The following is an 11,691-nucleotide window of genomic DNA, read 5'->3' on the forward strand; positions in this document are numbered from 1 at the left end:
CATAAATGAGGAAGGCTCACCACATTCTGTGTATGCACATATCATTTGTCTTGGCTCCTTTTTGGGGCTAATGAGTATACGAAGCGTTTTCTGAATAGTTCTCTTCTTCTTGGGGGAAGCAGCATTGAGTGCATAAGTCATGCCTTCGATTACTTCGTCAAAACAATTTTGTAATATGTTCATTCCCAAGACCACAGGAGGAAAAAAGTCTTCTTCTCCTCTATTTACTACAATAATGCCTTGGTGAGGTAACTCAGTTCTGCCAACTTTTAAGGTAGCTTCCCAGTGGCCCACTTGAGGAACAGGTTGTCCATTACTAGCTATAATGTTAAGGTCAGCGAAGGTAATTTTTGCTAGCTGGTCTGTTTTCAAGTATCGTTTATATTGTGGTAGCTGGATGGTGGTAACTTGTGAGCCAGTGTCGAGTAGTGCTAGAAAGGGGATTCCATCTATTGTGATTGGAATGATGGGAAGGTACCCAACATATTTTAGGCCCCAGTCAGGATCATCTGGACCTATGCATTCTTCTTCTGAGGCTCGGTCCTTGGCCTCAGGAAACTCCAGTTTAAAGGCTGGCATTCTCTTTCTATATGGCCACTACGATTGCATCTGCGGCAAATCGGCTGACCTAGGGAATCAAATCTGTCAGTGGGTCTCCTACCTGTCCGGTAGTAGTTGTCCCGGGGACTGTTGGATGGTAACTTCCGGATAAAGGAAGGATGGTCCTCTTGATTGGGTTGGTGTTTCAGCTCCTTTACTTCTTTGCACAGGATTGCGAGACTTTTGGTTAGTTCCGCAACTTGATCACGAAGCTCGTCAGTAGGGTCTTGTACCTGCTGGGGAACAGACTGAACAACAACAGGTTTGGCACAGGCAGATACAGCATGTTCTTGGTTATTCACACCTTTATATGCATCCTTGGGACTCAATACTTTTATGGCAGTCTCTTTAAAATCCAAAAAATCACTATTGGGATGTTGTTGTGCCAGCATTCTCCCTTAAAATTTGATCAGCATTAATAGCTTCAGAGGGATCAGCCTGCTCAAGGATATGCCAAGCATCCTGTAAACTGAGGGTAAAATCTCTTAAAGATTCATGGGACTGCTGCTTTTTTCCAAAGAATTGCATATTTAACTCTGACAGGGTTTTTGTTTCAAATATAACTTTTAACCTGTCTAATATTTCTTCAGCAGTTTTCTTTACACTACAAGGCCAAGATTTAACTTCCCTAAGTGCAGCGCCCCCTAGCTGACCAATCAGTAACGCAATTTTTTGTTCCGGGCGGACTGGGTACAATCTGAATATTGCCTGCATTTTCTCTTTAAAGTCGGTTAATGTGCGGGGTTCTCCACTATAGCTGGGGAGCCAGGGTGCCCCAAAGTAGTAAGGCATTGTTAATGGCATTGTTTGAGCCAATGCAATAGATGGGCTGCAGCTCGTCACTTCGCTCTCCTCTCCTGAAGACATGTTTACAGCACTGTATGTGTGATGCAGTAGTTCTTACCGTCCTCGCTGTTGCCTGCCTCTCCCCTCTTTGTTGGGGTACAGTGGAGGGAATTTCAGCTTAGGAAGAAAGGATGTCACTTTTCCCAGTAAAGCAGCCACTGGTATGTGTACAGACTCTTCTTGCAACAACAGCTGTGGCGCAGTACAAATTCTTTAAGGCAGTAAAGACTGGCACTTCCTGAGGTAATTTTCTCATCAATTTCTTTTAATATCAATAGCATATATTACCACTCTCTTCAGGGCATATGAGGCACAGAGGTAACATCTTGTTCGTGACGCCAAAAGTTGTGGTAACCTCGTGTGGGACACGGTTGAGTCTGATGGTGGTAATAGTTGTTATTGTTGTTGTTAATATTTAATCATAAAGCAACTCCGCTTCGGTGATGAACAGTCTCTTTACTGGTGATATATATAACTATTTACAGATGACAGCTGGTCAGTGTTTTCCACACATACTGTGGTAAATTCAACCACACCAGACAGGCAGACCTCTGAGGGGAAGCTTTTCTTCTCCTGATGCTCTAGAAAAACTACTCACAAAATGGAGGACGTCAACTCCCTCTATTTCCTCACAACTGCCGTCTCCCAGCCGACCCTATCCTTCCACGTGTAGTCGGAGTTAGCTCCTCCCCCCTGCATAGGACTCCTACCACTGCAGTCATTGGATGACTGCACAGGGGAAACTTAACCCTCTGAGTGCTGCCTGTCAGCAGGTTTTCACAATATCCTACAGTACTTAATATACATAGAAAATTACATTTGTGCGAAATACTCTAGATTTCTGGTATCCCAAGGAGATGACCACTCTGGGATACCACACCGCATGCCAGTTTTTTAAATTATTTAAATAATTAAAAAAAAAACAACCCTGCATGCGGTATATTTTGATACACAGATAAGCACACGGCTGGGAGCTGCAGCCTGTAGCTGTGGGCTTTATCTGTGCTGGGTATCATAATATGGGGGGACCCTATGTAAATTGTTTTATTTATGTTTATACCACAATACTGACCCGCAAACAGCGCCTGTGATTGGTTGCAGTCAGACGCAGTCACACAGGCCGGGGAGCGCGACTGACTGCAACGAATCACAGACACCAGGATGGGCGGTGGGCGAGGAAAGCAGTGCATATGGATTAGCCTACAGAGTGGCCCAGGAAGTGAAGGAGAGGCCGCGGGAGCAGTGTACAGCCGCAACAGAGCCTCGGTAAGTATGAAGCGCTCGCTTCATCCTTATTTTCTTTAATCTTCCTTTATTTTTTTTTTTTAATTTCTCGAGTACTGGATTGGGATGAACACCCAAAATCCCGTGCCCTTCACCCGAGTATCTTTGAAACCACGCGGATCCGGACTTTTACAGTCTGGGTCCATCCATCACTACTTGTGATAAAAACCAAAATAGGAAGATGTCAACAATTAAAAAGTACATAATCAGACAGGGGATAGGGAGATGCTATTAGTTATGGCTCTCATTCAGATAAAAAGTATGAAGGCAGGAAAAAAATATGAGATTTAACAATATAGTGACCTCTCCGTCATATACACAAGATGTAAAATTGTTACCAGAATCATATACAGTACAGACCAAAAGTTTGGACACACCTTCTCATTCAAAGAGTTTTCTTTATTTTCATGACTCTAAAAATTGTAGATTCACATTGAAGACATCAAAACTATGAATGAAAACATGTGGAATGAAATACTTAAAAAAGTGTGAAACAACTGAAAATATGTCTTATATTCTAGATTCTTCAAAGTAGCCACCTTTTCCTTTGATTACTGCTATGCACACTCTTGGCATTCTCTTGATGAGCTTCAAGAGGTAGTCACCGGAAATGGTTTTCTAACAGTCTTGAAGGAGTTCCCAGAGATTGTCTTGTCTGGTGGCTAAATTTATAAATAATACAAATAAAGATAGTGTTATTGCAATCAGCCAAGCCACAAGCCATGTGCCCAATGGATGCTCGCCGGCGAAGGGAAGAAATTAAGTCAGCTCTGACAGACCGCAAATGCCCAGGGATCATATTCATTGAAAAGCTTTAACATGAAAGTGAATACACCCCAACGTTATTGGTTACTGTTCAAGCTTTCACATAATGATTGGTTACACCATTGTTTTTGTTATACGGATTGGTTCTATGGAATATTTCATAAATCTGCGACCACATGATACAAATGAACGCTAAGATAATATTCTTAGATGAGAAACTGTGGAAAGAAAAGCGCAATAGGGTCTTACCCCAAAAAGGGGAGGAAGATATGTAATAAAAACACACTCACCTATAATGGTTGTGCCAGTCATAACCACTATACAGGCATATATAAGATCCAGGTCCAGGCAGCAGTCCCAAAGTTGGCTGATAACAGAGAGTGATAGAAGAAGGGTCTTAATTCCGCGCCAAGGACTCAATGGATCCAGGAAGAGATTAATGCTTCATTAATAACATGCACAAGTCTATGCGTTTCTGGAGACACAGCTCCCTTCATCAGGACATTGGCAATAGAACATCAAATCTGATCATCAAATGATGTTCTCTTGCCAAAGTCCTGATGAAGGGAGCTGTGTCTCCAGAAACGCGTAGACTTGTGCATGTTTTTCAAGAAGCATTAATCTCTTCCTGGATCCATTGAGTCCTTGGCGCGGAATTACGACCCTTCTTCTATCACTCACTGTTATAAGATAATATTCTTGGCATGGTGTATGTTCCTTATGGTCTTTATCTTGTCCTTACACAGTCTAGGGGCTTTTTAATATCAATTTATGTAAGTAAGGAACATGCTAAGTCATGCTAGGTGTATCAGGGGCCCAATTTTTGAGATAATGTATGGTACATTTTTCAATGTACCAAACTACTAATATATCATCTTATATTTAAAGGCACATTACATGCAAATTGGTCTTCACATAAATTTGAATGTAAGGTGTAACAAATTCAAACAATAATAATAACGGTAACAATCTGATCTTATAGATCAGATTATTTCCTTAACATTTCCCTCCTCTTGTTTGAATTTCGAAACATATACCTATGCCTTTTGATATTGTGTACCCCAAGTGTTTCCAATCCTCACCAGTGAACCCCTATGTCAGCTGGTACGTCCGTGAGGTGCGCGGATAGGCCACTCAAATGAGGGAATCCAATGATTCGTCCCCAGACTAAGTCAGTTGCTCACTGTAGCTAATACATACACTCATGATTTAAAACCTGCTAGGGTGCAACTGTGTGACCCTCTTCCAGAGATGAAGTCTTCCATCCGTTCTCCAAACACTGGGGGGGGGGGTGTTCTCTCAGGTAGGAGGGACAGCTGGGCTGGGCCATCAGACAGTCATTTCCAGGGTTACCTTTGAGCTGGTTTTCTTGGGGCATCCAAAGAGTGTGGTGTACAACACAGCAATCTAAATTCCAATATGTTTGCTTCTAAGCCTGCCAGGCAAACTCAGAGTCAAGCCTCAAGCTTAACTGTTTAAACAAGAGGATAAGCATAAACTATTGCCAGCAATTTCTTTGCAAAAGGTATACAGCACTCGCCAGTCAGTTTTCTCATTCTTTTGAGCTGGTTGCCCGGATGAGTCAGTTGAGCCAATCAGGTCACTGAAAGTCCCATTTTCTTGGAAATAAAGTTCTCTTTTAGACAGTCTGGCAGGCTGGACATCCTGTAGAGCCCCTGTTGTACTGGCGTTATACATATAGTGGCCACACCAGTCTTTTTGGAAATGGCCACAGCTCGGTCCCCTTTTGTTTTATGTGCTGCATCTAGATGATGACAGTCACTTTCTTTCATTGGTTTGCAGGCTTTAAGCACTTTCCGTTGAGGTTCATCTGCTGCCTCCATCTTAGTCAGGTGCTCTGCCCTCAGTTAGGTGGGTCAGCGAGCAATCTTCAGGGACCAGTATATCGGTACCTTCTAAGGAGTTAGGGTCTGGAAAGAAACATATGTGATTGCACTTTTCTGGCAATAAATAAACAATACCAGTTACAAACAGGTGTGTGTCATCCCTGTAAATGAGAGGACACACACAAGCTAGGGACCCCAACGTAGAGAAATACTTTGGCGTAGTGTTGGGGCTCTATTGCATTGATCAATTCAGTAGCTAAATTTCTCTTTATTCATATGTTCATGGCAGTAATGCAGATTCCATTTTTCACATTTTCACTCTTACATAAAGCTATTGGATTTTTCAAGTCAGTATTCACACAGCAGTTTCTGCTATTTCATGTATTCCCCTTACATAGTCACTGGTGTGCATACCTTATCTCCCCATAGTGATGTTTTTTTAGGTTTTTGCACCCAGTTCAGACTTAGAATGGTGTTCCAAACGTTATTCCTTATTGTTAGTAGTTTTTCGTTTGTGAACCCTCTCCACTCACACCTATTGCCAATCCATATCATACGCATATATAGCCTGGGTCTCAGCTTCCCATACACGGTAAGTTTTTTAACTGCATGAGAGGACACACACAAGCTAGGGACCCCAACGTAGAGAAATACTTTGGCGTAGTGTTGGGGCTCTATTGCATTGATCAATTCAGTAGCTAAATTTCTCTTTATTCATATGTTCATGGCAGTAATGCAGATTCCATTTTTCACATTTTCACTCTTACATATAGCTATTGGATTTTTCAAGTCAGTATTCACACAGCAGTTTCTGCTATTTCATGTATTCCCCTTACATAGTCACTGGTGTGCATACCTTATCTCCCCATAGTGATGTTTTTGTAGGCTTTTGCACCCAGTTCAGACTTAGAATGGTGTTCCAAACGTTATTCCTTATTGTTAGTAGTTTTTCGTTTGTGAACCCTCTCCACTCACACCTATTGCCAATCCATATCATACGCATATATAGCCTGGGTCTCAGCTTCCCATACACGGTAAGTTTTTTAACTGCATGAGAGGACACACACAAGCTAGGGACCCCAACGTAGAGAAATACTTTGGCGTAGTGTTGGGGCTCTATTGCATTGATCAATTCAGTAGCTAAATTTCTCTTTATTCATATGTTCATGGCAGTAATGCAGATTCCATTTTTCACATTTTCACTCTTACATATAGCTATTGGATTTTTCAAGTCAGTATTCACACAGTAGTTTCTGCTATTTCATGTATTCCCCTTACATAGTCACTGGTGTGCATACCTTATCTCCCCATAGTGATTTTTTTTAGGTTTTTGCACCCAGTTCAGACTTAGAATGGTGTTCCAAACGTTATTCCTTATTGTTAGTAGTTTTTCGTTTGTGAACCCTCTCCACTCACACCTATTGCCAATCCATATCATACGCATATATAGCCTGGGTCTCAGCTTCCCATACACGGTAAGTTTTTTAACTGCATGAGAGGACACACACAAGCTAGGGACCCCAACGTAGAGAAATACTTTGGCGTAGTGTTGGGGCTCTATTGCATTGATCAATTCAGTAGCTAAATTTCTCTTTATTCATATGTTCATGGCAGTAATGCAGATTCCATTTTTCACATTTTCACTCTTACATATAGCTATTGGATTTTTCAAGTCAGTATTCACACAGCAGTTTCTGCTATTTCATGTATTCCCCTTACATAGTCACTGGTGTGCATACCTTATCTCCCCATAGTGATGTTTTTTTAGGTTTTTGCACCCAGTTCAGACTTAGAATGGTGTTCCAAACGTTATTCCTTATTGTTAGTAGTTTTTCGTTTGTGAACCCTCTCCACTCACACCTATTGCCAATCCATATCATACGCATATATAGCCTGGGTCTCAGATTCCCATACACGGTAAGTTTTTTAACTGCATGAGAGGACACACACAAGCTAGGGACCCCAACGTAGAGAAATACTTTGGCGTAGTGTTGGGGCTCTATTGCATTGATCAATTCAGTAGCTAAATTTCTCTTTATTCATATGTTTATGGCAGTAATGCAGATTCCATTTTTCACATTTTCACTCTTACATATAGCTATTGGATTTTTCAAGTCAGTATTCACACAGCAGTTTCTGCTATTTCATGTATTCCCCTTACATAGTCACTGGTGTGCATACCTTATCTCCCCATAGTGATGTTTTTTTAGGTTTTTGCACCCAGTTCAGACTTAGAATGGTGTTCCAAACGTTATTTCTTATTATCCCTGTAAATCACCCACTCAAACCCTTAAACTAGTTGGCTGATTCAAAAAGTTCTTCTCCTCTGACCTGGCCTGACCTGGATATTTCTTGCAATGGCCACCCCTATAATATATGCACTTTTATCCGTTTAGGAACCCCAGTTTTACATACCACCTCCGTTATGAGCTTTTCAGCAGTAACATGGGTATGCCCCAGATTAATCCTGGAAAGATACCAACTAGTGATGGGAGCCTCGCCCGAACCTTTTGTAAAGTTCGAGTTTGGGGCCAAAGATAATATAAACTTGTGTCCGAATCCCAAACTTGGACATTGCAGTTATGTGATGGGGCGTGGGGGGGTGGGTTGTAAAATAAAGAATATACACTAGAGTTGAAAAGTTTTAGGTCACTTAGATATTTCCTTATTTTTGAAAGAAAAGCACATTTGTTTTCAATGGAGGTAACACTAAATTAAACAGAAATACACTCTATACATTGTTAATGTGGTAAATGACTATTCTAGCTGCAAAGTCTGGTTTTGAATGCAATATTTACATAGGTGTGTAGAGGCCCATTTACAACAACAACCACTCCAGTGTAATAATGGTACATTGTGTTTGCTAACTGTGTTAGAAGGCCAATGGATATTTAGAAATCCCTTGAAATCCTTTGTGCAAGTATGCTAGCACAGCTGAAAACAGTTTTGCTGATTAGAGAAGCTATAAAACTGACCTTCCTTTGAGCTAGTTGAGAATCTGTAGCATTACATTTGTTGGTTCCATTAAACTCTCAAAATGGCCCAGAAAAAGAGAACTTATGTGAAACCTGACAGTCTATTCTTGTTCTTAGAAATTAATGATATTCCATGCGAGAAATTTCCAAAAATCTGAAGATTTCCTATAACGGTGTGTACTACTCCCTTCAGAGGGGAGCATAAACAGGCTCTAACCAGAGTAGAAAGAAAAGTGGGGAGCCTCGCTGTACAACGGAGCAACAAGACAAGTACATTAGATCCTCTAGTTTGAGAAATCAATGCCTCACAGGTCCTCAACTGGCAGCTTCATTAAATAGTACCCGAAAAATGCTAGTGTCAACGTCTACAGTGAAGAGGTGACTCCGGGATGCTGGCCTTCAGGGCAGAATGGTAAAGAAAAAGCCATATCTGAGACTGGCTAATAAAAGGAAAAGATTAATATGGGCAAAAGAACACAGACATTGGACAATGGAAGATTGGAAAAAAGTGTTATGGACAGACGAATCGACGTTTGAGGTGTTTGGATCACACAGAAGAACATTTGTGAGACACAGAACTACTGAAAAAATACTGGAAGAGTGCTTGACGCCATCTGTCAAGCATGGTGGAGGTAGTGTGTAATAGTGTGGGGTTGCTTTGGTGCTGGTAAAGTGAGAGATTTGTTTAAGGTAAAAGGTATTTTTGAATAAGGAAGGCTATCACTCAATTTTGCAACGCCATGCTATACCCTTTGGACAGCGCTTGATTGGAGCCAATTTCATCTTACAATAGGACAATGACCCAAAGCACACCTCCAAATTATGCATTAACTATTTAGGGAAGAAGCAGGTAGCTGGTATTCTTTCTGTAAAGGAGTGGCCAGCCCAGTCAACAGATCTCAGCCCTATTGAGCTGATGTGGGAGCAGCTTGATCGTATGGTACGCAAAAAGTGCCCATCAAGCCAATCCAACTTGTGGGAGGGGCTTCTGGAAGCATGGGGTGAAATATCTCCAGATTATCTCATCAAATTAACAGCTAGAATGCCAAAGGTCTGCAAAGCTGTAATTGCTGCAAAGGGAGCTTTCTTTGACGAAAGCAAAGTTTGAAAGAGAACATTATTATTTCAAATAAAAATTATTATTTCTAACCTAGTCAATGTTAACTATATTTTCTATTCATTATGCGACTTTGTCTCCCGGCCATTTCTGCCTCCGGGTCCAATCATTGCTCTGCCTTCGGTTAACCACCACTGACTACAGGAACTTCCTTGACGTCATAAGCATGTGACCAGTCTGGGGTGAATGTTGTATTACCTCATATTACAGACTGATCACATGGCTATGACATCATGAAAGGTCCTGTAGTCAGTGGTGGTTACCCGGGGGCACAGCTGACCGGCCTCTGCTATGTACTCGGGTGAAGTCTCTGACTGCTCTCAGCTGAGTCTGTGTGAGCAGACCTGTGTTTGTCTCCTCGCACAGATGTAGCAGAGCTGAAGATGCTCGCCCGCCTTTGAACTAGGTCAGAGGGTATTTTTTTGGGGTAATAAAGATGGAGTCCTAAATGTCTTCAGTTTTATTTCTAATAAAATATTTTTTTCTCTGTGTTGTTTTATTTTACTGTTAAAATAACAGATAATCACAGATGCGGTCACAGAGTGGACGTCTGTGATTGGATGCCGGAGTAACCTGAAACCAGCCTATACATTCTAGCATCTAGAATATATGGGCAGATTCAAGGGTACTCCAACAGTCAATCACAGATGCCCGTTCTGCATGACAGCGTCTGTAATTGGCTGTTGGGTCCCTCACACATATAGTAGTGTAAAAAGAAATAATTTTAAAAATTGATGTAGCGCGCTGCAGTATTTTTGATTCTCAGCGCAGATGAAGTAGACGGCTATGGGCTGCCACCCACATCTGCCTGGCTTTACCTTGGCTGGCAATCAAAATACAGGAAGCCCATTATTTTTTTTATAAATTAGTTCAAAAAAATAATTTAAAAAAATAAAGTGTGAGCTCCTGCCGTATTTTTATTGTCAGTCAGGTAAAAAAAGGGAACTGGGATTCTCAGCATAATAAGACCCAAGCGTTCTGGGCCTCCCACGCTAAAAACCTCAGCTCGCAGCCACCCCTGGAAATGGCGCATTGTTTCTTAGCACCTTTTAAAAGGCGCTTTACCCGGCTCGTCCAGTGGCCCTGATGGCTGTGGCATACTGGCTAATAAAGGGGTTAATACCAGCTTTGTATTCTGAGCTGGTACTAAGCCCGAAATTCATGGTGTCACGCTGTGATTGAATGAGACAAGTATGAGTGTGTGACTGGGTCAAGATAGGTATCCAGTCTTCAGAATTGGTGATTATGGATGTCATGCTGTTCATCTGCTTCAATTTTAGAGCGTTATGGCGTGGTCATGAGGAGTTAACTTTGTGAAAACAACATACCGGAAAACTTTGAAATGTTAGACTATAATAAATAGCAAACAAACCTTGGGTTGTTCGATTATAATCAGTAACAAATAATCTTGAAGCACTGTGCTGAGATCATAAAGCTTAACTTGGTAAAAACAACATACTGCGCAACTGCAAGAAACTGATGATCTGGCTAAAACATACTGCGCAGCCGTGATGGAGGAGGATGTGGGAGTTGTGTATAAAAAGGGTGGGCCTGCTCAGTGAGTTAGTGACATTCCAGAAGGTATGGTGGACGCACTTCGTCTGTACCAGAGTATTTTCCTTCTCACTAACACTGAGGTCCCTCCGGTGGAGAAGTGATGTTACAATACTTGGTAATGTATTGATGCATATTTCTCTATATACTAGGATTTACATTGATTGTATGATTTACATTAATTGAATCAACAGAACAGGGTAATATTGTTGCTGCCATTCCATAATTGAACATTATCCTGATGCAATCAATAAATTGTTACATTGTTTTACCATAAAACTGTATTCAGTGTGCCTAATTTGAAAATTAGTGAGCGCTACGTAAGTAAGGGTGTATCTGCCCTGTCAGTTTGACATGGTAAGACACATGACAAATTAGACATGGCCACCATGAATTTCTAGTAAACAGTAAAAAAAACACAAGACATAAAAAAAATTATTAGAAATAAAAAAAAAAAATAAAATTTTTAGAGACTCCATCTTTATTATAAAAAAAATCTTAGTCCGACGTAGTCCACAGAGAAAGCAATGTCAGCTCTGCTTAATCACTCTGTACAGACAGCCGTCTATACAGAGCGAGAAGCAGGGAGAGCATTGTCAGCTCTGCTTCATTGCTTTGTACAGACAAGTGCCTATACAGAGCGAGAAGCAGGCTGAGGTCAGAGTTCCAGTTGTGTATGACTCGTACAGTCTCCCATCGGTAT

The 11,691-nt window shown here is 41.3% G+C and overlaps 1 long non-coding RNA gene across 1 annotated transcript; it reads right to left on the reverse strand.

Moving 5' to 3' along the window:
* Window positions 1–1,580: 1,580 nt before the first annotated feature.
* On the reverse strand, window positions 1,581–2,107 carry LOC142295171 (uncharacterized). Its single transcript, XR_012751389.1, has 3 exons — window positions 1,930–2,107; window positions 1,735–1,823; window positions 1,581–1,638 (listed from the first exon to the last, which is right to left on the reverse strand). It is a non-coding gene; the product is annotated as an uncharacterized LOC142295171 (long non-coding RNA).
* Window positions 2,108–11,691: the final 9,584 nt, after the last annotated feature.

Source organism: Anomaloglossus baeobatrachus, chromosome 3 (genome assembly GCF_048569485.1).
Source record: "Anomaloglossus baeobatrachus isolate aAnoBae1 chromosome 3, aAnoBae1.hap1, whole genome shotgun sequence".
Taxonomy (NCBI): domain Eukaryota; kingdom Metazoa; phylum Chordata; class Amphibia; order Anura; family Aromobatidae; genus Anomaloglossus; species Anomaloglossus baeobatrachus.